The following is a 24,480-nucleotide window of genomic DNA, read 5'->3' as shown; positions in this document are numbered from 1 at the left end:
ACCATAGATGTTAGTGACTTGTCCAAACTCACATACCAAGTTAGAAACATGGATCCAGCTTCCTGGGGCTCAACATTCTGGTCTTTCCGTGTCTTCCCGTGAAGGCTCTGTGAACATTTCAACATCTCCTGGGCCTGATGTTAAGCACACGATGGTAATCAAAATAGAAACTCGTTAGACCCCTTTCATCCACATGGGATATTCCTCTTACGTTGCTGTAGGCTATGCTGACACAGAGGGGCTTACTTCACTTCACTTTTATGAGGATTGCAAACATGAAGGCTAGAAATTATAATCTCAGAGTATTAGCGTGCTCTACTACCCAATCATAACCATGCATGATTGTTGGGACCCTTCTTAGTCCTCAGCTTTAAGGTTACTTCAGCCCAATGTGGGAGGGGCATAAACTTCCCACCCAAGTAGGAGATTTTTTGCATGCAGACAAATCTCCAAAGACCATATGGGAGGTATAAGCTGGGACCCTGATGATAAGGAGAGACCCTGACACTTCCTTATTTCACAGAATTTTACTCTCTCATTTCCTGATTCATCCATGACCACCTAGATGTTTTTCCCTGACTTATCCCATGACTACTTTGCTATTTCTTGTGATTAATAATTTCTTACAATGTTTTGGTTAAAACCTTGAATATAAGAAAGACAATGGTAGAAGGACAGTTAGGAGATATATTTCTCCCCTCCCCACAGCCCCCTCAGCTGTCGTTTCTTTAATAATGATAATTTTCTCTAAAAATCATATGGCTCCATTGTCATTCATGTGAGAGACTTCTAATCTATCAATCAACATCAACACCATCCATGACAAATGATCATGACAAACTATCTGAGACATATAGTGAACGTGGACAACTAGTAGTTCCCCTGCTCTGCCACCAGGTTTTCCAAGGTGTTCTAATTCACAGGGAGGCTACTGGTGTCACACCTGAGTTTTGTAAAGCTTTCCAGGAGAAGGTCATTGGGTATCAATATAGAAAGTAAAAAACAGTTGAGTATGTTGTCACATGCCTCTAATATCAGTGCTTGGGAGGCTAAGACAGGCAGATCACAGGTTCACAGTCAGCCTCAGCAACTTAGCAAGGCCCTCCACTGCATAGTAAGATCCTGTTTTGAAAAAAAATAATAAGTCAAGTGTGGTAGCATATGCCTATAATTCTAGTATTTGGGAGGATGACACAAGAGGATTCCAGGTTTTCAGCCTCAGCAACTTTGGGAAGCCCTCTGCAATTTAGTGAGACCCTGTTTCAAAGTAAAAACATAGAATAGTGCTAGGGATGCAGCTCAGAGGCAGAACTCCCTTGAATACAATCCCCAGTATGACACAAAAAATAAATAAAACAAAAATAAAATAAAATGGGGTTTGGGGTATAGCTTAGAGGTTGAATGCCCCTTGGTTCAATACTGAAGGTAAAAAAGAAGGGAAGAGAGAGAAAGAGGGAGAGAGAGAGAGAGAGGAGGCCAGAAGGGAGAGAGGGAGGGAAAAGACATCTGAGGATGATTTGTGTTGTGATGTTTGGGTCTGTTATTCCTTAATTTCAGGGAAAGTAACTGTACTGAAAAGGCAAAAAGGGATCATGCCAAAAAGAAAATACACTCATACCATTTTTGCCCCTCTTATTTTCTTACAGTTGTTTTCTCTTCATTGCGTACGTTTTGACACTGGCTTCTTTTAGACATCCCGGGTAGCATAAGAACAGAACATTCTAACATTTTGCTTTGAAGGAAGGATTAGAATTAACTGCCCTTTAAATACAGCAGCCAATTAATCCAGCCCAAATCCCAGTGAGGGAGGTCAGTAAGAGTCGTCTTCTTTCACAGATGCAGGGCACTTCACACAGAGGCACAAGAGAGGGTAAATTACTTGCTCAAGGCCACACAGCAAGTAACTGAGCCACTTGGAAGCAATTACATGTATAGAAAGATCTTAATTATGTGAGCCCTAAGATTACAGAAGAGTCATAATATCTGAGGCACCCAGCGGTGGCTCTGCAGATGCAGTAGTTACCATATCAACTACCATGGGGTTGGAGTCAGGCAGGAGCGGAATGAAAGGTTTGTAAGGGTACTGAATGCCACCACTGGGTTCTCATCTACTGTACAGGATTCCTGGAGCAAACCCAGTCTAGAAAGGTACTGAGTATGCTGCATATGTATCTCGGTCAACAATCTCACTGCTATAATCCAAGACAAATGACCACACAACTTAGAGGAAGATTTATTTGCTAGCAGGTTTTCTTGGAGATCTAGAAGCTTCAGTCCATGTTAGGCCAGGTTACTTGTGCAGAGCTCAGGGCATAGAAGTAGTAACTATGGAGAAGAAGAGAGCAAGGGCTTTGCTCTCACATCATGGAAACTGGAAGCAAGATGGCAAGCAAGGGGATTCAAAGACAAAGGCACAGTTCCTAAGGCCATCCTCCCCAGGCACCCACCTTCTCCAGCAACACCCACCAGCCTAGATTACCACACGGGCCATGCCAAATCTGTCACTCACCGTGGATTTACCTACAAATGCAGTTACATCCCTCATGATTTAACTGTATCAACCCTGAGCATTAATACCTGAGCCCTTCAGGGGACATTCTATATTTGACCATAACCATATGGTTTCTAAAATCACAGAGTTCGAGGGCCAAAATGACTCTGTTAGCCATAACGATAATGAATGGGAGTCAGAACCTTAAAAGACAATTTTAACAGGAAATGTTTTTAACCTGATTCTTGTAGGGCAAAGAAAGTCCAAATGACAGATTTTTTCATTTGGGGCCAAAAAGAATTCAAGGTAATCTCAGAAGTTTACCACCTTGGGCCAGAGGCCAAATCTTGCAGTGCAAAGAGGAGGTATAATGGGAGCTTTAAAAAGGATTATAAAAAGCCAAATAGAAGAAAATTGGGGTTTGAGTAGGAAAGGTGGGAACATATTACTGGATTTCCTAAGATGAATCATCTGAATGGTTCAATAGAGCCAACAGGGTGGTTCTAATGTAATGTCTGAAATTGCTAAGCTTTGATATTTTAAGTAGCCTGACCACATAGTGAGATTCTACGAGTAACTTGATTTTTTTTTTTCTGGTATTGTTTTAAAGCAGATCCTCTGTATCAAAGCCACAGATACAGAAGGAAGTTTGAAAGGTAATGGGAAAATTCCTCTAGCAGAGAGACTTTGCAGGTACTGGTTTCTGTCGCCAGCTTTCAATCATACCAAAAGGTCTGGTTCCTAGGCACTTGATCATAAAAGCTTGTCTGCACATAGGATAAGTATGATTAACTAGAAAGAGTAATCTACTGTGATCAGCCATAAAATATACTTCCTGAAAAAATCATTTGTATTGAAAGCAGGAGCTTGTCACACTTAATGTCTTCAATGGCACCAAGCCAATTGCAATCCTTTCTGTACAGCAGGCTCTCCTGACATCCGCTGATGATAGATCTCTTGGAAATCTAGTTTGGTTCCATATTCTGTCTATAAACTGGGAAATGTCCATTTAGAAACCAAAAACTTTTTATTAAAACAGAATTTCTCCCACATGGCTCACTCCTATAGTACCTAGGCAAGACTGAAATAGTGGTCATAATAAGAGCCAAAGCTGATTGAGAATCACATGTGCTAATTACCACGTGCCTGGCACAGTGCTGAGGGCTGTCACAGTCAATCCTTACAAGCGAGCAGAGAGCCCTGTATTCTAAGATGAGACACTGGGATGCACAGGGGCGGGAACCTGCTTAAAGTTAAACAGCTGACAGGTGATAGAACCAAGATTCGAACCCAGGCAGGATTTCAGAGCCCACATCCTCATGCTGTTTACTGACATCCTTCTTTGGACTCTCTCTATACACAGATTTTCTCTAGGAAGACATTATAGTCATCTTGATAAGAATTCGATGGTGTGACACACCCTACCATTTTAACCTTAGCTGTATTCATGAAATTGGTTCACTTGATTTCCACTTCAAGAAAATTCAGCTGCTTGAATATTCTGCAGGGACTGCATTTGCCTTTCTATGTGATTAAACCGCCAAATAAAAAAGAACAAATGTATTAACTATATTCTTTAAATATAGTAAATTAAATATCTTTTTGAAAAAAATAGTTTGTAAGGCACTGGCTACCAGAACTATATTAACTATATTCTTAAAATACAATAAATTTACTATATTCTTAAAATATAGTAAATTAAATATCTTTTTGAAGAAAAATAGTTTTTAAGGCACTGGCTACCAGACAATGACCCTTCAGAGATGGGAAACAAATGAAGTGACCTATAAATTGCCCCAGCTTACCATCTTATTTTATTTATTTTGTATATGGTACTAGGGATTGAATTCAGAAGCATTCTACCTTCAAGCTACACCCCCAGCTTTTTTTTTTATGTTTTATTTTACAAAAAGTTCCTCACTAAATTGTTAAGGGCCTTGCTAAGTTGCTGAAGCTGGCCATGAATCTGCAGTCCTCCTGTCTTATCTCCCCCAAGGACTAGTATTTCATGTGTGAGCCACCATGAAAGTGTTTTGTCATGCAATGTTTCTGCATATCAGTGGGGTCCAGTATAATGACTGTATATATCAGCTTGCTGTCTTGAGAGATCACCCAGGCCTGGTTCAGGGTATGGTTGGACGGGGGAAACAGGAAGATCCTGGTAGACTCTCTGAGTTTCAGAGACAAAGCTGAGAATTCAAGAATGAGGTACCCAGAGCTCCCAGGAGAGAACTGGGGAGCTCAGAGCTATACAGAGTAAAAACTCCAGAGATCTGCAAAAAGTTCCTTTGGGGCACTCAGCTGAGGAATGACCAGTGTATGCATGTAAAAATTTATAGAAAACTGGGGAGAGAACCACCTGACAGAATTGGAAGGAACGGTGACTGCTGCACACACGAACGGAAGATAGTGCCTGTTCCCACCAGCCTCACGGGAACACCTCGAGAATCTCACAGGAATGGGGATTGTATGTAGGAGGGTCGTGCCTCAGTAATAAAGACTAATAAGCTATAACCTGAGAAAGACCCAACTGTATACTGTCTGCAGGAAATGTACTCCCAGTAAAAAATTACAAAGAGGTGAACAGTAAAAGGATGAAAACAGATGGATGCACCACGGGCTCTGGGTAGAATGCTCTCTGTAAAAAATCCATGTGCACCCAGAATCTCAACATATGGCCTTATTTGGGAATGGGGTCTTTGGAGACATAACTAGTTAAATGAGGACACACTGGGTTGGCATGTGTCCTAAATCCAATGTGAGTGGTGTTCTTATAAGAACAGGAGAGGAGACACAGACACACAGGCACTCACATAGAAGGACACGTGACAATAAAGGCAGAGACCAAAATAGCACAGCAGCCAGCCAAGGAATACCAAAGATTGTTGGCAGACACCGGAAGGTAGGATGAGGCAAGAGGTCTGCCCCACTGCCTAAAGACAGAGTGCAGCCATCAGGCACTGCCTACACCTTGATCTCAGATCTGTGGCTTCCAGAATTGTGAGACGATACATTACTTTATGCCACCTAGTTTCTTTATTCTATTTTGTAATACTAGGGATGGAACCCAGGGGCATTCTACCTCCAAGCTACACCCTCAGCCTATTTTTTATTCTTTATTTTGAAATAGGGTCTCACTGAAGTGCAAAGGGCCTTTTACTAAGTTGCTGAGGCTGTCTGTGAACTGTGATCATCCTGTCTCCGCCTCCCAAATGCTGGGATTACAAACATGCGCCACCATGCCCAGCCTGCCTCCTGGTTTCTGGTCATTAATTGTAGCAGCCCTAGGAGACTAATATATATTTTTGTACTGAGAAGTTGTACTGCTGTGCAAATACCTACCAGTGTGGAAGTGGCTTTGGAATTGGGTAAAAGGTTGGAAAAATCTTGAGGTACCTAATAGAAAAAGCTTAGATTGCCTTGAAGAGATTGTGGGTAGCTGAGACTGGAGGATCGCGGTTTGCGGACAGCCTCAGCTATTTAGTGAGGCCCTCTGCAACTTAGTGAGACCCTGTTTCAAAATAAAGAATTTAAAAATAGGGCAGGAGATGTAGCCTAGAGGTCAAATGCCCCTGGGTTCCATCCCCAGACCCCCACACACACACACCAAAATAAATAAATAAATAAATAAATAAATAAATAAATAAATAAATAAATAAAATAAATAAATAAATAAATAAAGATTGTGGGTAGATGCATGATACTAAGGAAAATTCTGGAAGATTTCAAAGGAAGGTGAAAACCATGGCAGATAAAACTACTATCACCTTGGGAGACTTTCACTTATGCCGTCATGAGTAGAAAGATGGTACAAATAAGACTTCTGGCATCCCTGGTGAGATCTCAGGAAAAAAAAATCTTATCTGACACTGAAGTAAAGGCAATCCTTGTTAGAAAGTGACAGGGGACTTGGATAAATCACAATTTAATGTTTAGTGTAAAATTGATCTTTTAAAAAATAAACTTGGATTTTAGGAAAATGTGGCGAATGGGGCCTGGTTTCTCCTTGTGGCGTATCATAAAGAAGAGAGAGATACATTGGGAAAGGAACTATCAAGCAAAAAAGGAATCAGCACTTACAATGTAGAAAATGCTCAGCCTATCCAGTGAGTGTCCTCTGGCCACAGGACTAATGGTGTGAAGACAAACCTTTACTCGGGAGATTAGGCATATGACCCCTGGGGCCAACCATCTCAGCATAAGCCAAGAATAGGGCTGGTTATCCAGGATGCACAAATCCCATGTGCAAATGGCAGGATTCCCTGACAAAAAAACAAGGATCAGGGAGGTTTGTCAGACTATGCTGTGTGTGGAAACCCCGACAGATTGCACCAAAGGCAGGATGGAATGAAAGAAGACCATCAGACCGCTAGAATTCTGCTAGAGAATTCAACCACAAACACATTCTGCCTTTCAAGAAAAAGAAGGAATGTTTTCCAAGGCAGAGCTGCAGAGGCAGAGGCTAGAGAGACAGGCCCAGAGGACAGGAAGAGTGTATTTCTACACTTAGATACAGGAGACACATTTATTAAAAGATACAAATTTTCAAATCTCACTTAACAATAAATAGTTTCTACATCTGATATGAAGTTGAATTTGAAATGGTCTCACAAAGAAAACTCCAGAGGTACATTCTATCAAATAGAGTCATAGAGTCTCCAGGGCCTTAAAGGGTGGCAATAGCTAAAGAGAACTGTTGTGAAGCACCAGAAACTAGGCATCCTCTTGAGTTCCAAACTGACTGTGGACCAATGGCCCTTCAGTATTTTCTCTTCTGGGATGAGGATGTCCATCATTGCCTGACTCAACATTGTGCATTGAAAGCAGATACTCCATTTTCTAGTATCACAGGTCTGCAGATATAGGCATTTCCTAAGACTGAATCATAATCAAAATCTTACTCATTCCTAATTGAGGTTATTTATGTGGTGATATTAGGAATTTCCTGAGTTGATGCTCTCCAGAGAGAGAGAGAGAGAGAGAGAGAGAGAGAGAGAGAGAGAGAGAGAGAGACCGACCGACCATACCAAGCTGATACTTTAACCTTGGGCTTCCAGCCTCTGGAACTCTGAAAGTAATAAATTTCTGTTATCTTAAGTTATATGTTTTCTGATATTTTTTACAGCAGCTCAAAAAAACTAATACATTAATCAAAAGAAAGTCTTAGTGGCTCTTTTAACAGCAGACATCATAGATTTAAGGGCACAGGTGGTTACCAGAGATGAAGTTCGCTTGATGGTGATACGGAGGGTCAGTTCATCAGTTTATCCAGTGGGCATAGCAATCCTAAACTTCTATGCATCTAATAACAAATATGAAAACTATAAGAAGCAAAAACTAATAGAAGAAAGAGAAAAATCCAAAATAGTGATTTCAACATTCTTCTCTCAGTAATTCATAGAACAAATACTTAATAAATATCAGTCAGGATATATAACATCCAATAACACTTAAAACTACTTGACTTGTTGACAGTTCTAGAACATTACACCCAGTGATGGGATCTGTAGCTTTTTATGAGTGCATAGAGAACATTTAGCAAAATAAACCATGCTCTGGACCATAAAACAAGCCTAAATAAATGTGAACATATTCAAGAATTCAGAGTATTTAAATGATTAAAATTTTTGAATTAGAAATTAATAACAGGAACACTCAAAATATTTGAAACTAAACTAAAAAACTTCCAAATAGCCAATAGGTCAGATAAATCAAATGGGAATTAAAAAGCATTTTGAACCCAAGAAAAGAAACACAGCGTTTTAAAATTTACAGGATGTGACTAAAACAATATTTTGAGAAACCTTTTAAGACTAAACCCTTAAGTTATAAATAAAGTCCCAAATACTAAATCCTGGTTCTTAGCAAAGATAAATGATTGATAAAAGCACTAAACCTCCCTACTTCAAACTACCCTGAGAAATACCATTGTACCATCACATCTGGTCTCAAAACTCCTAATATATAACTTAGTGTCTATACCTAAAAATCTACAAAATAAATACATATAGAGCTATAAGTAAAGTTGAAGAGTGAAACTTTTTTTTAAATCCCTCTTTCTCTTATTGGGCCTTAAGTGTGCTATAGAGACTCGCTAAGATTATTGCCCTATTGTTTTGGTGTCTCTTGACTGTGACTTGCCAGGTATTGTTTTATTTTCTTGTTGTAAGGATGTGTTTTAGAGTTGCATCCAACTCTATGGGCCAGGATTCAAGCTCACCTGATTTCACATAATGATTAAAAGTATATCCTGAAGATTAAAAAAGAATTATGCAGTGTGCTAAGCACCATGATTCAAAAATAGCCAGGTGTGATGGTGCACACCTGTAATCCCAGTACTTGGGAGGTGGAGACAGGAAGATCAGGTCTAAGGGCAGCCTCAGCAACGTAGCAAGACTTCCAGCAACTTAGTAAGACCTTATTTCAAATAAAAAAAAAAACTAATGCATGCCTATCTATATTCATAGCTGCACAATTCACAATTGCCAAACTACGGAAGTAGCTAAGATATTCATCAACATGTGCATGGATTACAAAACTATGAGATATATACACAATGGAATTTTACTCAGCCATAAAGAAAAACACAATTACGTCATTTACTGGGAAATGGATTGAACTGGAGGACGTTATGCTAACTGAGATTAGTCAGTCACAGAAAATTAGAAATCAGATGCTCTCCCTAAGGGAGAAAATGGGTCGTAGGAGAAACTCTAGACAAAGAAGGAAATACTATAGATGAGCAAATAAGGCAATCTAACTGGGGGATTAAAGGGGGAAGAGGTAAATTCCCTAATGTACATGTACATTAACAAACATCAAAGTCAATCACTAAGGAGGGAGGGGGAGGGAATAGGGTGTGACCTGGGTGAAGGCTAACTGGGTGATGTGTGCAATATGTCTTCACCATCTTGTATTTCATTAAGATGTGTGACTACAATGCACCTATAAATTTTTTTAATATAATGAAACTAAAACACAAATTATACAAATAAGAAACCATATAGCGCACCTTTCTTTTTGTAGATATCTCTCTAGGGCTATCTGTCAGTAGATGTCATTTCTTTCAAAAGCCAAGCTTATGATGTACTTAAGTTTGTGATAGACTTACTTAAGCAAAAAGTGAGACACGTGAGCCTGTTTGTGGTGGCAGAGACACTTTGTGATAAGGGAAAGGAATTTGAGAAGTGCTTAATAAATACAGACTCCTTTGGAGATTAACTAAAAAATAAAATTAAGAAGGGCTAGGAGTATAGCTCAGAAGTAGAATAATCCTAGGTTCAATTACCAGTACAAAAAAGAAAAAAGAAAAGGTAACTCATAGTAATAGGTGGCTGTTAATGGAATAAATGACAAAGTTTATAATATAAACACAAATCTCTTTCAGTATTTTAAATATTGAATGTAATTTTAGTTAGCAGCAATTTCTCGGTGTATTAGTATTTTCGTCACTCATGTCTGTCCTGGGAATGGGCTTGCTATTTGTCTACCCCCATGCAACCCCATATACTATTATATGATTATGATTAGGGTTCGGTAACTGTTAGGTAATCTTCAGATTATAAAAGACCTGAAAGATGATTTGTTCCAACCACTCATTCCCAGGGTGCACAGACTCTGTCTAACAATGTACTTCCCATCACTGCTTAATTCAACTGGATAAGTGGTGAAAATATCTTTAATTTCCAAGGTCATATTATCTAATTTTCTTTTATCTTCATACTCATTCAAGTGATTAATTTGCAGTTATACCTCTCATAAATGGTGAAGACCTAATAAAAGCCTTTCCACTGACTCAACGTGTCGAACTTATTGGGTTCTGTGCACCAGCCACTCTCTGTGCTGAGGCCTGGTGGCACAGATATATGAAGATACCACGTCCCTGTCCTCCTGAAATGTAAGTCTAGCATGGGAGACCAAGCAGTGAAATAGAGATGAGTTGACACCTGGATTTATCAGAAAGGAGCGTCTCCTGATCCTAATTAGACTGAGGCTGACCACGTACTCTGTGACTTACTAAACAGAGAGTTGCCACAACTCAGGGACCTCTTGGTTTGGGCACAGCATAAGCAGGCAGTAAATAGAGAAAAGTGTTTTGTATTATATATAGTGGAGTATACTTTTATAATGCAAGCAAGCCATTTAACAAAAATCTTGATTAAAAACAACACTCTACAGATAAAGCATTTCTTTTACGTTCAAAACATGCACACCTGTGTGCATACACACACACACACACACACACACACACACACATATATATACATAAATAAAAGGGAAGAAAATTTATAGCTTGCAACAGACCCTAGGGATTTAAATACAAAAATCTTTAATTTGCACCAATAATTCATATACAGCTATACGAGGTGAAAAAGGTTAATGATGGATTTTTTTTAAGTATGTTCCATTGACTATAAATGGCAGATCTGACAGTTAAAATGAAAATTGTTCCCAAAGAAACTTTAGTCAAGCTAATTATTTGAGACGTTATAAGGATGTATAATTATATTCTTCACCTTTAAAAAAAGTTTTATTACAAATGTGCTTTTAAAGAACAAGTAGAGAAATAAAAGCTGTAATTGTTCTTAATTATAGCTAACTGTAATTGCACTCGATTGCAATATGCTGCATATCACCACTGGCTTAAGAAATCCTGGCATACAGACAGTGCGCCCACACTCACAAGAGGAGGTATAGTTATAGGAATATCCTGTTATCTATAATTTAGCTCTTTTACTGCTGATTCCATTTTGGTTGGGCTAATTTTATTTATTTATTTATTTATTTATTTATTTATTATTTTGGTGATTGCAGAGATAAAATTGTCCTCTGTGAATGTGTTGAAGGTTGTCAATTTTATTTGGGGATGGGTTCATATTTCCCATTGTCACACAGACATTTTTTTTCTTTTAACAATTTTTTTATTGACCATAAAGAGTATACATTTAAACTATATTTGGTGCCCTCTCCCCTCCCCGTCCCCATTTTCCTTTCCCCCCTCCCACCAATGGTTGTCCAGGTTAACCATGTCATATTCATAATTTTACACATGGAATTCTATTCAGCCATAAAGAAGAACAAAATTATATCATTTGCAAGAAGATGGAAAGCCCTGGAGAACATTATGTTAAGTGAGATCAGCCAAGCACACATTTTTTTTAAAGCCATATTGAAGATGGTTAAATGGTTTGGACTTGGTCCACCAGGGCTAAATACACTGGATACAGAAATTGGAATTTTTAGAGGTAATGATGAATACACATATAATTTATCCAGCATGGTCCAAGAAACAACCTGGAAAAAATGGAGGATTTAAGATAACGCTAGCTACCCCTCTGCAGGTATTTTCAGAATAATGTTATTTCAAATGGGCAAAACAGTACCATGAATAGGAGGATTCTTCACCTGTTCACGTTGCTTCTGCTCCTTCTGATGGGGCCAGGCAGGCCTGCCTGTGTTCAGAGGGGCAGGGCCCACACCCCGAAGCCTAACAGTGAGCCTCCTGGAGCCCCACAGCGCTCCTCTTCAGAATGAGGCCTAATACCTCCTGGTTCCCCATGAAAGCCTACCTAAGGAGGTGAGCGTTTAAAAATGAAATACACTAGCCAGGTGTGATGGCACATGCCTGTAATCCCAGCACTGGGGAGGCTGAGATAGGAGGATTATAGGTTCCAGGCCAGACTAAGGAACTTAGTAAGACTCTATTTGAAAAAAAAAACAGGAAAAGAAAAGGGTCTATAGCCCAGAAGTAGAACACCCCTGGGTTCAATTCCCAGTTCTATCAATAAAGAAAATAAGTAATAAAATAAATAAATACACTATTGGGAAAAGAAGTGGATTCTTTAGGGGGCAAAGAAAGCATTCTGTTATATTTATGTTATGACTCTTATTATAAAAATATAAAAACAAAAATCACCCCAAAGCTGGGCACAAGTGGTTCACACCTGCAATCCCAGCTCTTGAGAGGCGGAGGAAGGAGGACTGCAGGCTCAAAACCAGCCTCAGCAACCTTGTGAGACGCTCAGACACTCACGAGACCCTGCTTCCAAATGAAAAACCAAATCGGGCTGGGGGTGTAGCTCAGAAGTAGAATGCCTCTGGGTTCAGTCCTCAAGATTCTCTCCAATCATGCCAGAACGACCTTTGTTTCTTTGCTGTTTCTGTGAACGGAGCTAAGAGCTTTCAACTCTGTGCTCAGAGTCAGCTGGGATACAATTTATGATGGTGTGTGTGTGTGTGTGTGTGTGTGTGTGTGTGTGTGTGTGTGTGTGTTTGGTAAGGATCCGGGGATGGAACCCAGGGGCTTTCTACCTCTGGGCTATACTCCCAGACCTATTTTATACTTTACTTGGTAAACTAAAGTTGCTGAGAGCCTCACTAAGTAGCTGAGGCTGGCTTTGAACCTGTGCGATCCTCCTGTCTCAGCCTCCCAAGCGCGGGGATTACAAGTATGCGCCACCACACCTGGCATGATGCATTTTTTTAAGGAGGAAAAATATATATAGTTTATCAAATTAGCCTTCAGTTAGCTCCACTCATACTGCGGATTGGAGACTGGGTCCAGGGAAGCAGTCTGAGGAGCTTTTACCATACGCCAAGTATTACATTCTGATACCTGGTAGAGGCAAACAAGGCCAAGCATAGTACTTAGTTCCAGTTTGCAGTCTTTATAATCCACTCAGCACTGATGGAAGGCAGCGCTGACTCTCAGCTAACCGGAACATGCCAAGAAGCACAGGAGTTGCCAGAGCCCACCTCCTCATTTTTTGGTTCGTTTTATTTGTTTGTTTGTTTGTTTGTTTGTTTGTTTGTTTGTTTGTGGTAATGGGGATTGAACCCAGGGGCATTTTACCTCCAAGCTACACCCCAGCCCTATTTTTTTATTCTTTTCTTTTTAAACAGGGTCTCGCTCATTGCAAAGGTCATACCAAGTAGTAGCTGAAGTTGTCCTTGAACCGAGAGCCTCCTGTCTCAGCCTCCCAAATGCTGAGATTACAAGTGTGCACTAGCATGCCCGGCATGAGTCACTTTCTCCCAGATGCATTCTGTCCATGGCTCTCAGAAGCCTCCCTCTCCCTCCTTTGCCCCCTCCTCCACAACCCTGATGGGTCTTCCCAGCTTGGCAGCCTTCCCCAGGCCGGTCCCCACCCCTGAGAAATGCTCAGGGTCCTGGTGGCTCCCACGGGGACCTCAGACTCTCCTTTGAAGCGGGGATTCTTGCATTTAAGATTCTTGGACAGAGGAGTATCTAAGATAAAATGTCCTTCCTATCAGTAATGCCATCTGGTTTGTCAGTCGTAACTTTGGCTTTGTTTATTATGGTATTGAAACCCCTGTGGGTTGGTTTCACCTAAAACTCCCTTCCCTCCCTCACCAGAAGGGGAGCCATGGGATAGAAGATAGCTTAAGATAAAGTCTCTCCTGTTACTAATAATTAATTATGAATTCACTTGTGCAAGTATCTGTGGCTGTGTCCTGTTCACCTGATGAAGGCTGTATTTAATTGCTTGCCGCATCTCCAATACTTAGAGACTGGCACACAGTGGGATTCTTGAAACATTTGTTGAACAAGTTAATAAATATTAATGCTAATAAACTTAGTACCAATGCATGTTAGCTAATGGATTAGGCCATTAGCTATTAGTCATTTCTATGCAATTTGGTATTTGCAAATCTCTCTTTGATCCAGAAATGATCAGGAATAAGAATGATTTTCTTTCATTAAGAAAACTTTATTGGTAATATTATTTCACTGGGAACCAATAGAGAAAAATCAGGCATTATTGCAAAATGGCGTTACTGCAAAACAGATTTTTAAAAGGAAATTTTTCATTTTGACGAATACTTGTTGTTGTTGTTGTTGTTGTTGTTGTTGTTGTTGTTGTGTTCTGTTGTGGTTTTTTTTTTTCTTTTTCTTCCCTTAAGCTGATTTGTGAGTTTTGGTGCAGCTCCTCATGCAAAAATCCAGCACTAGAAAGTACAGAGTTCTTTCAGTAAACTGATCCTGTCCCTTGTATAGTAGTACAGCCATTGTCGAAGACATACATTTGTTTTTGTTGTTGTTGTTGTTTCTGTTGTTTTTTTTTTAAGTCTCATTTTGTTAAAGTTTTAAAGAAGCACACATACATGGGCTAAGGTTACAGGCTAATGATAAAGGATGTAGCGTTTCCAATACACCCTGGGCTCCATCTTCAGCATCCAAAAAGTCTACACACCCTTACATGTACATTAACTTTTTTTTTTTGGTTTCGGTTTTATTCTCATCTATGAGAGTAAAGGTTGGTAAATGAAAGTTAATGTGCCATTTCTAGACTCTGTGACTGTCCTCCAGGGCTGCTTACATTTGCCATTTCTGAAGTCTACATGAGTGAGTTTTAATGAGCAGGAATTGTTACTAATGGCCTATTCAGGTACTTAGTAGATCACATTATTTAACTGTGGGAGAATTATGGAGCATAAAGAGGGTGATGATTAACACAGAAGCCCAAGTGTGCTTGGAGGCTTCCTCATCCCAGCCACTAATGGCGAGGAAGACAGGCCTCCTCTTCCAAGGTAGGGCTTCCTGCGCTGAGCTGAGCATCAAGATGATATTTGTAAAAATATAAATAAATAAATAATGAAAACAAAAGCCCTAACACCGTATCAAGGTGACAGAAGGGACAGCAGTGCCCACAGGGTCCTGAGAGAACAGTCAGGCCTTTCTCGGAGCTGATGAAGAGAAGAGAAACCTTTGGCAATTTGGTTTTTCAAGTCACATGAGCACAAGGATACAGACAGTGGCATGCATGGGTGTCTATTTTACACAGAGAATGCTAAAATAATCTTAATAAATCTCAGGCCAAATAAAATCTTAGCAAGGACTCTGAATAGGAGTCCTCAAATGAAAACTAGACCTTCAGAAGGAAGCTGGGTAGCTCAGTAATTAGCTTTAATTAATCCTCACTGCACCAGTTATTCTGACAACTCAGAAGCCCTGCCTGCCGACTAGCAGACGCAGGCTCTCGCCCTGAACGTCAGCCAGCGTGTTCCTCAGCGTTTACTGAGGGATTCATGGCATGATAGGATTGCTAGAGTTGCCCATCTCTAGCAACTTTCTAGCAGGCCTGGGCCTGGGGCCTAAGGGGACACCAATCAGACAGTTTAATACCAAAAGAATATTGAATAATGTAAACAGAAACTCTACCTCAATGACTTATTTTTTAAAGAATAGTATAAAAAAGTGAGGCTGTAGCCCGGCATGGTGGTACACACCTGTAATTCTCATGCTTGGAAGGCTGAGCTGGAAGGCTCACAGGTTCAAGGCCATCCTCAGCAACTTAGTGAAGTCCCAATAATTCAGCAAGAAAGATCCAACCCATTTTTTTAAAATATGGGCAATGGACTTCAATTGATACTTATCAAATGAAGAAATGCAAATGGGCAATAAATATATGAAAAAAATGTTCAACATCATTAGAAATCAGGGAAATTCCAATCCAAATAATGTTGTTAGAATAGTGATCATCAAGAATACAAATAGCAAGGAATTTTGGCGATGATGTGAGGAAATAGGAATCTTTATACACTGTTTGCATGATAGCAAATAATTACAGCTGCTTTGGAGATTGATAGAGAGGTTTCTTAAAAGACTGAGAATAGAGCCACCATACAACCCAGCCATACTACTCTTAGGGATCTTCTCAAAAGAGCTAAAGTCAAATTACTATGGTATTACAATTCAGAAACTAGTCTAGGTATCTGTCAACAGCTGATAGGTTACAAAATTATGGTATATAAAAACAATGGAATTTTACTCAGTCATTTAAAAACACCATCATTTTTTTTTATTGAACACCAATGCACGTTCAAAAAAAAATAAAAGCCAAAAGTGATGGTACATCCTAAAAAAATAATACTAAAAATTAAAACAAAAATAACACAATCATGTCATTTGCAGGAAAATGGATGGAACTAAAATATATTTTGCTAAGTGATATTAGCCAGTCACAGAGAATTGAAGGGTAATGTGTTTTCACTCATATGTGAAAGCTAGAGAGAAACTGGGAAATAAAATAAAAAATAAAATAGAGCTGGGGGTATAGCTAGGAGGTAGAATATCCCTGCGTTTAATCCCCAGTACAATGAAGGAAGGAATTAGGAGTGAGGGAAGGAAGGAGAAGAGAAGGAAAAGAAGGAGAGTGCAGGGTAGGCTGGAGTTCACTTACCCATGGGGTGGATTTGAGAAGCTGCCCTCTAAAGTGATGTAAAGTATCTCTTGTGGAAACCTAGAGTTTTCTAAGTGACTTTGTGAGTTCATCTGAGAGTCCTGTCTCCCCTTTTAGTTTGTTGGTAGCTCAATTGGATATAGCCTGTATTTTTGTTGTTTCGTTTTATTAATTTTTTAATTAAACCATAGCAACATCGTCTGCCTCATTCTGGTAATCCATGAATTAATTGTCCCTGAGAGGAAGAGGGAAATATGATAACACAGGGAAAGAAATGGATGTAAGAAATGAAGGTGGGATGAAGTGGTCAAATTTAATGTGTTCCCATATCTACTCAGCTGTGGCCTCAGCTCGCCCTTCCAGGAGCACAGGGCATCGACTCAAAGCCCCATACCCCCCCCCTTTGTACTTCCAGTCCCCCTACCATGCTTCATTCCTCTAATATCTTCTATGCAAGGTAGTAACAAATTCTTGTCTGATTGTTTGTGTTTCTTTCTCTTTCTCTCCCCCTTCTAGAATGTAAATTTTCTAATACTGAGACTTTTATTGTTTGCTGTTATAGCACAGACTTTTATTGTTTGCTGTTATAGCACACAACCCCAGTGGATGAATGAACAGATAAATATACATGTGACCTATCTGTGGCTCACGTGCACACACTGAGCTACAGGTTCACATGGTGATTTCAAGCCCAGGCTCTGGAGCCAAGAGCCCCGGGCTCATTTCAGAGCCTTCCTCAGGCTGCCACCAGCTGTGTGGCCTTGAGAAGCTGCTCAGTGTTTTTCTGGCTCATTTTCCTCTGTGGTTTAGTAATCACTACTTCATGTGGTTTTTAGAAGAATTGTGTGAACACCTGAAAATGGCCCTAGAGTGGTGGCTGGTATTAAATAAGACCCCATTAAATGTGAACAATTGCATGTTCATGTGAAATATAGATTTCACAATGCAAGATTCATTGTCTTTGTCTGTATAAAAACACACGCATGCACACACATTTTGATGTTTCATCGTGTGAGTGAAAGCTAAAGAGGTAGAAAATAATATGTACACCAAATAAGGAGAATATAAAGAAACAGGAAGATTGCAGGTTCGAGGCCAGCTTCATCAACTTGGCAATACCCTGTTTCAAAATTTTAAAAAATGAGCCGGGCGTGGTGGCGCACACTTGTAATCCCCGCGCTTGGGAGGCGGAGACAGGAGGATAACCCTGGTTCGGAGCCAGCCTTGCTGGCTTAAGAGACTCTGTTTCCACATAAAAATGTTAAAAAATAGGTCTGGGAGTGTAGCCCGTGGGAGTGTATACCGGAGGTAGAAGGGCTTCCAGGAACCCCAGTACCACCAAAAAAAAATAATAATAACAAAAAAAAATTTTAAATATCGGGTGTGGCTGCACACACTTGTAATCCCTGCACTTGGGAGGCTGAGACAGAAGGATCGCACAGGTTCGAAGTCAGCCTCAGCTACTCGTGAGGCTCTCAGCAACTTAATGAGACCCTGTTTCCAAATAAAATATAAAAATAGGTCTGGGAGTGTAGCCCAGAGGTAGAAGGCCCCTGGGTTCTATCACTAGTACCACAAAAAAAACCCAAAAAAATTAAAAAATATGATAGGGCTGGAAGTAAAACATGCCTTTGAGTTCAACCTCCAGTACCAAAAAAAAAAAAAAAAAAATAGAGAAAGAGGAGAAAAAGGGAAAGAGGGGGGTGAGGGAGGAAGGGAGGATAAAGAGGGAGGAGGGAGAAAGAGAGAGAGAGAGATGGTTGATTAGAAGAAACCACAGCAAAGGAACAGAACAGTGTTTTTAGATTTTCATTAACAGAGGGGAAATATTAATGTCTAAGGTGTTTTGTATTTCTCAGAGCTAAGGGTCACCACAAAAGAAAAAAGTTAACTTTTCTGAATTAATATATAGATTTGTAATGTAATGATATCTTTAAGCTAATATATTTTTATTAAAGAGATCCAACTTTAAAAGCTTAGTTTGCCTCAAGCTGGGAGACAAAAAAAGAGACAGAGACAGAGAGAAGGAAAGAGAAAGGGAGAGAGGAAACATCTGCTTGATTTTAATACCTTTACCCTTAATTAAAGAAAAGCTCACTCCTTCTCTAACCAGAACATAAAATCATTTGCAGGAGAAGCAATATAATGTATTTGCCTGATTTTAAAAGTCTTTGTACTTTTGAAAGACTCAGAAGTACCACTGAAGAAAAACATTCCAGGTCTTAAAAATATTTATCATGCTGACACACCATTAGCATGGGGGCTCATGTCCTCTGTTTGATGGTTGTTGGCTAATTTGGGGAACTGGCAGGCTGCACACAAATAGATGATGGGCTCTTGCTTCAACACTTCCTAAAAAAAGAACTGTGTGCATCATTCAGGAATGGGGAAGGATGGGATATGACAAGGGAGAGCGCTATTTCAGACAGCTGATAAGAGCTGGCATCACTGGTGAATACTCCACATGTTTAAAATTAAAGTTGTTGTTGTTTTAAGGGAATGCTAAACAATCTGAAAAAACTGTGGGATATACCCTGGACACTTGTCTGCTTTTGAAAATTACTTGTCTCTTCTGGTGTTTTTCCTTTGATAAGGTTAAATTTATAGCACAACTTCACATTTGCAGAAAACGCTCTTGCTTGTGCACCTTGACGACCACATCAGCGACCTTAGATCAAAGGGCAGCATTATTATTCCACTCTGGGACCACAGAGGCCCTCATGAGGTCAAAGAAATTGCCCAAGGATACAGAGCCTATCAGCAGTGCACACCTTCTATCTTCTTGGCTTCTTGGCCCCTGGAAAATTCTATTTCTTGAAACACATAATTTTGCTTCATCTATTTTTTTAATCTGTGTTCTCATTCGATTTTTAGCATTCTGTACTCTTCTAGAAAAGAAGAGTACAGAATGCTAAAATGTAATCCTCTAGATTACATTGGTAATGATAACTGAGGAAGGAAGAGAGTACAATTAAACTCTGAACAGTGCTACAGCTAGCTACAACAGCCAAGATCTAAGGTCACTGATGGAAGGTACGTGCTTCTGATAGGATGTGAATCTTTGCACAGTTCCTTTGACCTCCTGAGGGCCTCTGCCATCCTAGAATGGAATAATAATGCTGCCCTTTGATCTAAGGTTTGCTGATGTGATTGTCAAGGTGCACGAACAGGGTGTCCATCAACAGATGAAAGGATTACAAAATTATGGGCAATACACACAGTGGAATTCTACTCAGCAATAAAGAAAAACAAAATTATGGCATTTATAAGAAAATAGAAGGACCTGGAAATACTGTGTTAAGTGAGCTTAGTCAGTCACAGACAGTGAAGGGTCATATGTTTTCTTTCATATGTGCACACTATGGAGTAATTGGGAACACAAAAAGGTCTTCAGATAATGAAGAACATCAGTGGAGCCAGGGAGGTGGCCTAAGAGAAAAAGAGGAGGAAGACTGAGGTACATTAATGGAAATATTACCGTCAACTATATATGTGAATATATCAACATCAATCTGAGTACTTTATATCAGGAAGGGGAAAAATGGGAAGGTGTGGGGGCGCCAGGTGCTATGTGCATGATTGTCAACATGATTTGCATTGTTATGTGAGACTAAAATGCGCCAATAAAAGCACATTAAAATAATAAAAAAAAGAATTTAAGAGGCTAGAATAGCTCAAGAGCAGAAGATGTTTCATGTTTCTATTATGTTTACATGTATTGAGTGTCTGGTATGTGCCAGGCACCTATTCAAAATTTTGAATGAGATGTGATCTTTAACGTAGAGAAGCTTTCAGCAGTGGAAAAATAGAGAGTATCCATCACTTTGTATCTTGTACATTATTTCTTCCTGGAGTGTGAACACTTGGAAAAAGAATCAGAATCTGAATTCGTCCTGGTGCCTCTCACCATTGTCTCTACTAAACATATATTAAATGCTCCATGAGTATGTTGGATCAATAAAGATTGCAGAATGAATAAAGATTAGTGAATTAGTGATGGATAAAGTTCAGTGATGTATGTTTAGGAAGCAATGCTAATAATGCGCATTTCAACCTATAAAAGTCCAATAAAAAATATGGTGTGTGTGTGTGTGTGTGTGTGTGTGTGTGTGTGTGTGTGTGCACGTATACTAGGGATTGGCCAAGGACATTCTACCCCTGAACTACATTCCCAGCCCTTTTTATTCTCTATTTTGAAAACGGATCTTGCTAAGTTAATACAAATACACTCTGGCCTGAAAACTGCAATCCTCTTGTCTCACCTTCCCAAGTACTACGATTACTAAGGATATGCACCACCACGACCAGTAAAATGCATGAGATTTCTTTCACCCTCGTTAAATTCCCTCAACGAGGTTATGAAGGAGCATTACCTAGGAGAAGTGTAACATAATCTGCTAAATTTTCTTCAAGGATATCTTTACAAAAATAGAACCTTATGAAAACATGTGAATAATTTGCTAGCAATAGTAAGTGGGCAAAAATGAACAAATCATTCTGCAAAAGCTGTAGCATTTGCTGATTTGCTAATCTCGAGAATGATGAGTGGTTGATGAGCCCTTAGCTACATTGCCACTGTCTGACACAGTGGTTCTTTTTGTTTTAATTTGGTTTCAATCTTACAGGTATATGATCCAATGCAATTGTCAGGTTTTGGGTAATTATAGAGATCAAGTCATGTCTGTAATTCTAACATAACATCTTGAGAAAACAGTTGTATAAAGCATTTTTTCCTGCTAGTCCCGAATGTAATGAGCATGACTTTTGCAGGAAAGACAAAGCATCTTCTTCCCTGTGATACTGAGTATCTACTCCATGGAATCGCATTGTCTTCTGTGCATTGATCTACCCATAATTCGTGATTTAAAATTTCCAACTTTGTTGTGTTTTGTTTTGTGAAGAAAACCATGAGATTAATGACTCCTGTGGAAACGATATCTTTTGGTCCCCCTCAAATATTTAGACTTGGCTTGCCCACAGAGCGAATTCAACATTAGATTCTCTTAAGTGACTTCCATTTTCAATCTTGCCAAAGCATCCAACTTAGTTTTCGTAGGAACAAGAACTTTTCCACACTTTTTTTTTTTACCAGTTTTGCATCATGCTTAATTACATTTGAAAATTATAATGAGTACCGTTATTATGAATGGGTTGGGGAACAAACACAAGATACTCTCAGTAAGCAGAGCAGCTAAAGTAACAAGAAACAACTCAAACTAAGCATGCTCCAGAGGATACATTCGCTGTTTTTCTGTGGAACTGGAGAATGTTGAATAATCCAGTAAGCTTCGGCAACCAAAGTTAATTCTGGACACTTCTCTTGTTTAATCACAGCACTTTGAGATTCAGGACTGTTTTGTCCCCAGTAGATACGTGGCAGTGTCTGAAGATATTTTTGGTAGTCACAGCAGAACAGGAAGGAAAGGGGATATTACTAGCATTTAGTGAGTGGGGCACAGAGATGCTATTAAACAACTTACTAAGCCCAATCAGTCTCAAAATCTCAATCAATCAATCTCTCTCTCTCTCTCTCTCTCTCTCTCTCACACACACACACACACACACACACACACACACACACACACACACACACAAAGATTATCTGACCCCAAATATCAGCCTAATGACACCCAAGGCAGGAGAATCGCGGTTCATGGCCAGCCCCAGCTGCTTAGTGAGGCCCTTTGCAACTCAATCAGACCTTGTTTCAAAATAAAGAATAAAAAATAGGGCTGGGAGCCCAGCGTGGTGTCACACGCTTGTAATCCCAGCATTTGGGAGGCTGAGACTGGAAGATCACGGTTCGCAGACAGCCTCAGCTACTTAGTGAGGCCCTCTGCAACTCAGTGAGACCCTGTTTCAAAATAAAGAATAGAAAATTGGGCTGGCGGTGTAGCTCATAAGTCAAATGCCAACTGCCCCTGGGTTCCATCACCAGTAGCGGAAAGAAAAAAAACCCAAGAGAGTCAATATTAAAGATACCAATATTAAACTATATGGAAATAGGAAAGCAAAACAAAGCGTTTAAAGATTAGAAACAAGAAAATATATATGAACATTAATCCCATTGCTACTATTGGCTTAGCTCTCAACATAGATTTAACCCTCAGGCTCAACAAGAAGACCAGAAAATTTCCTCAACACAATCCTGAAAAGCTGAACAAATATTTACTTGTACTCATCTATGTTGCTTTCAGATGGCAAAGTGATAAATAATAAAATGAACACTTAAAGGTTACCTCTGTAGCAACAACAACAAAAAAAAAAACTAGGAGAAATGTAAAAAAAGAAAAAATGTTGTAAAGGAAAACTCAGCTTCTTAACTGAGGCACCCACAGTACAGATTCTATTTGGCAAAAGAAATTTCTGATGCAGTCACCCTGGATTCTTAGAAAAGCCAAATATGTATGAAACACTCAACAGTATTGTAGATAATGCTTTCATCTGTGGTTTTGCTGAAAGAACAGAAATTTTCTCCCCAGAGCCAGTCCCTATAGCAATAAATGTTGAAGGCTTATTATTACATAATTTTTAGGAAAGAATATTTCTAGAGGAGCTAAGCTTATAATCCTTCATTTTGGCTAAAGGAAGTGTTAATTTTGTGGGTACTACAAGTTCTCCGAAGTGCCCAGGCAGTATCACAAACTATAAGAGGGTTCTGGAAGCGAGGAGGGTTAGAGAAGGTTCACAGAGCAGGAAGTTCTTCATTTAGATTGACCAAATGAGTAAAGAAAACATTAGTTTAAAGCATTAGTTTAAGACATTAGTTTAAAGTTCCTAACCAGGGCTGACACATTAGTTTTAAAGAGGTCTCAAGCCATCCGCAATCAGGTGCTTCATTTCATGTATATTGTTAATTTTTCTCCAAAAGGTGTTCATTTCTTTAATAAAAATTTTAAAGGGGTTATATGACCCAAAGATTTTCTAAAACATTGTCTATATATGAGAATATTGAGGGAAGCTCACCAAATGCTGTCTATATATGTATCACTGTAGATAAGAACTACATTATATGAGACGATAATGCACCAATAAAGGTATGTTTAAAAACTTAGGGAAATGGTATCCATCTAATAAAAGACATGACTATTTGAAAATAAAAATAAAGTTGAGTCCTCCTGTTTTTCAAAATATCTTTACATAGTAAAGCTTCTATTCTCTCTTGTTACTCATTGCTCGCCTTTATTTCCAAGAACATGTCTCTGATCGGAAGACAAGACATGGCAATTAGAAAAACGTTAGTTTTGAATTTGGTCTCTGTCATTCTTATTAATATATTATGGAGACTTTAATTAGTGACTTTTGTACCATCTGATTTATTTCAGCGGTCCCAATCAGTAAAACATTATTACAATGAAATGAGAAACAGTAATCCATTACTAAAAGAATTGCATTTTGTGCTGTCCCTGATCCTTCTTAAACCTCAGGTGACAGAGAACAACATTAGGAAATCCCCCAAAGGAAACTGTTCCTAAAGGACCCTGGGAAGAGACGCTAGGAGCTTTAACTGCAAATAGCTAAAAGCTGTTTGGAGGAACTCCTCATACTTTCTTTCCGGATGTTCTCTATTTCAAATCTTTGATATATTGAACTCCGTTAGATTCTACCACCAGAAAGGAGAAGAATGTATGTTGAGTGTATATAGCATTTTCCTTGAAACTAACTATTGAAATGTTTATGGAAATTACTCAGAAATGTGATGAGTCCATTTTCATTCTTTTTATATGTGTGGCACTGGAAATTGCGGAACACCTCTATGTATAATATTTTCTTTGCAAATACTTT

General features: G+C 39.2%; 1 protein-coding gene across 8 annotated transcripts in view; it reads left to right on the top strand.

Moving 5' to 3' along the window:
* The window catches only part of CELF2 (CUGBP Elav-like family member 2), a gene marked incomplete at both ends in the record, with an annotated part of 565,297 nt that overhangs the window by 108,529 nt on the left and 432,288 nt on the right, over positions 1 to 24,480 (top strand). The gene's annotated exons all lie outside the window — the stretch shown is intronic.

Source organism: Muscardinus avellanarius (genome assembly GCF_963383645.1).
Source record: "Muscardinus avellanarius genome assembly, chromosome: 20".
Lineage (NCBI taxonomy): Eukaryota > Metazoa > Chordata > Mammalia > Rodentia > Gliridae > Muscardinus > Muscardinus avellanarius.
The sequence above is the reverse complement of the archived record's forward strand: the minus strand, read 5'-3'. Positions and strand labels throughout refer to the sequence as shown.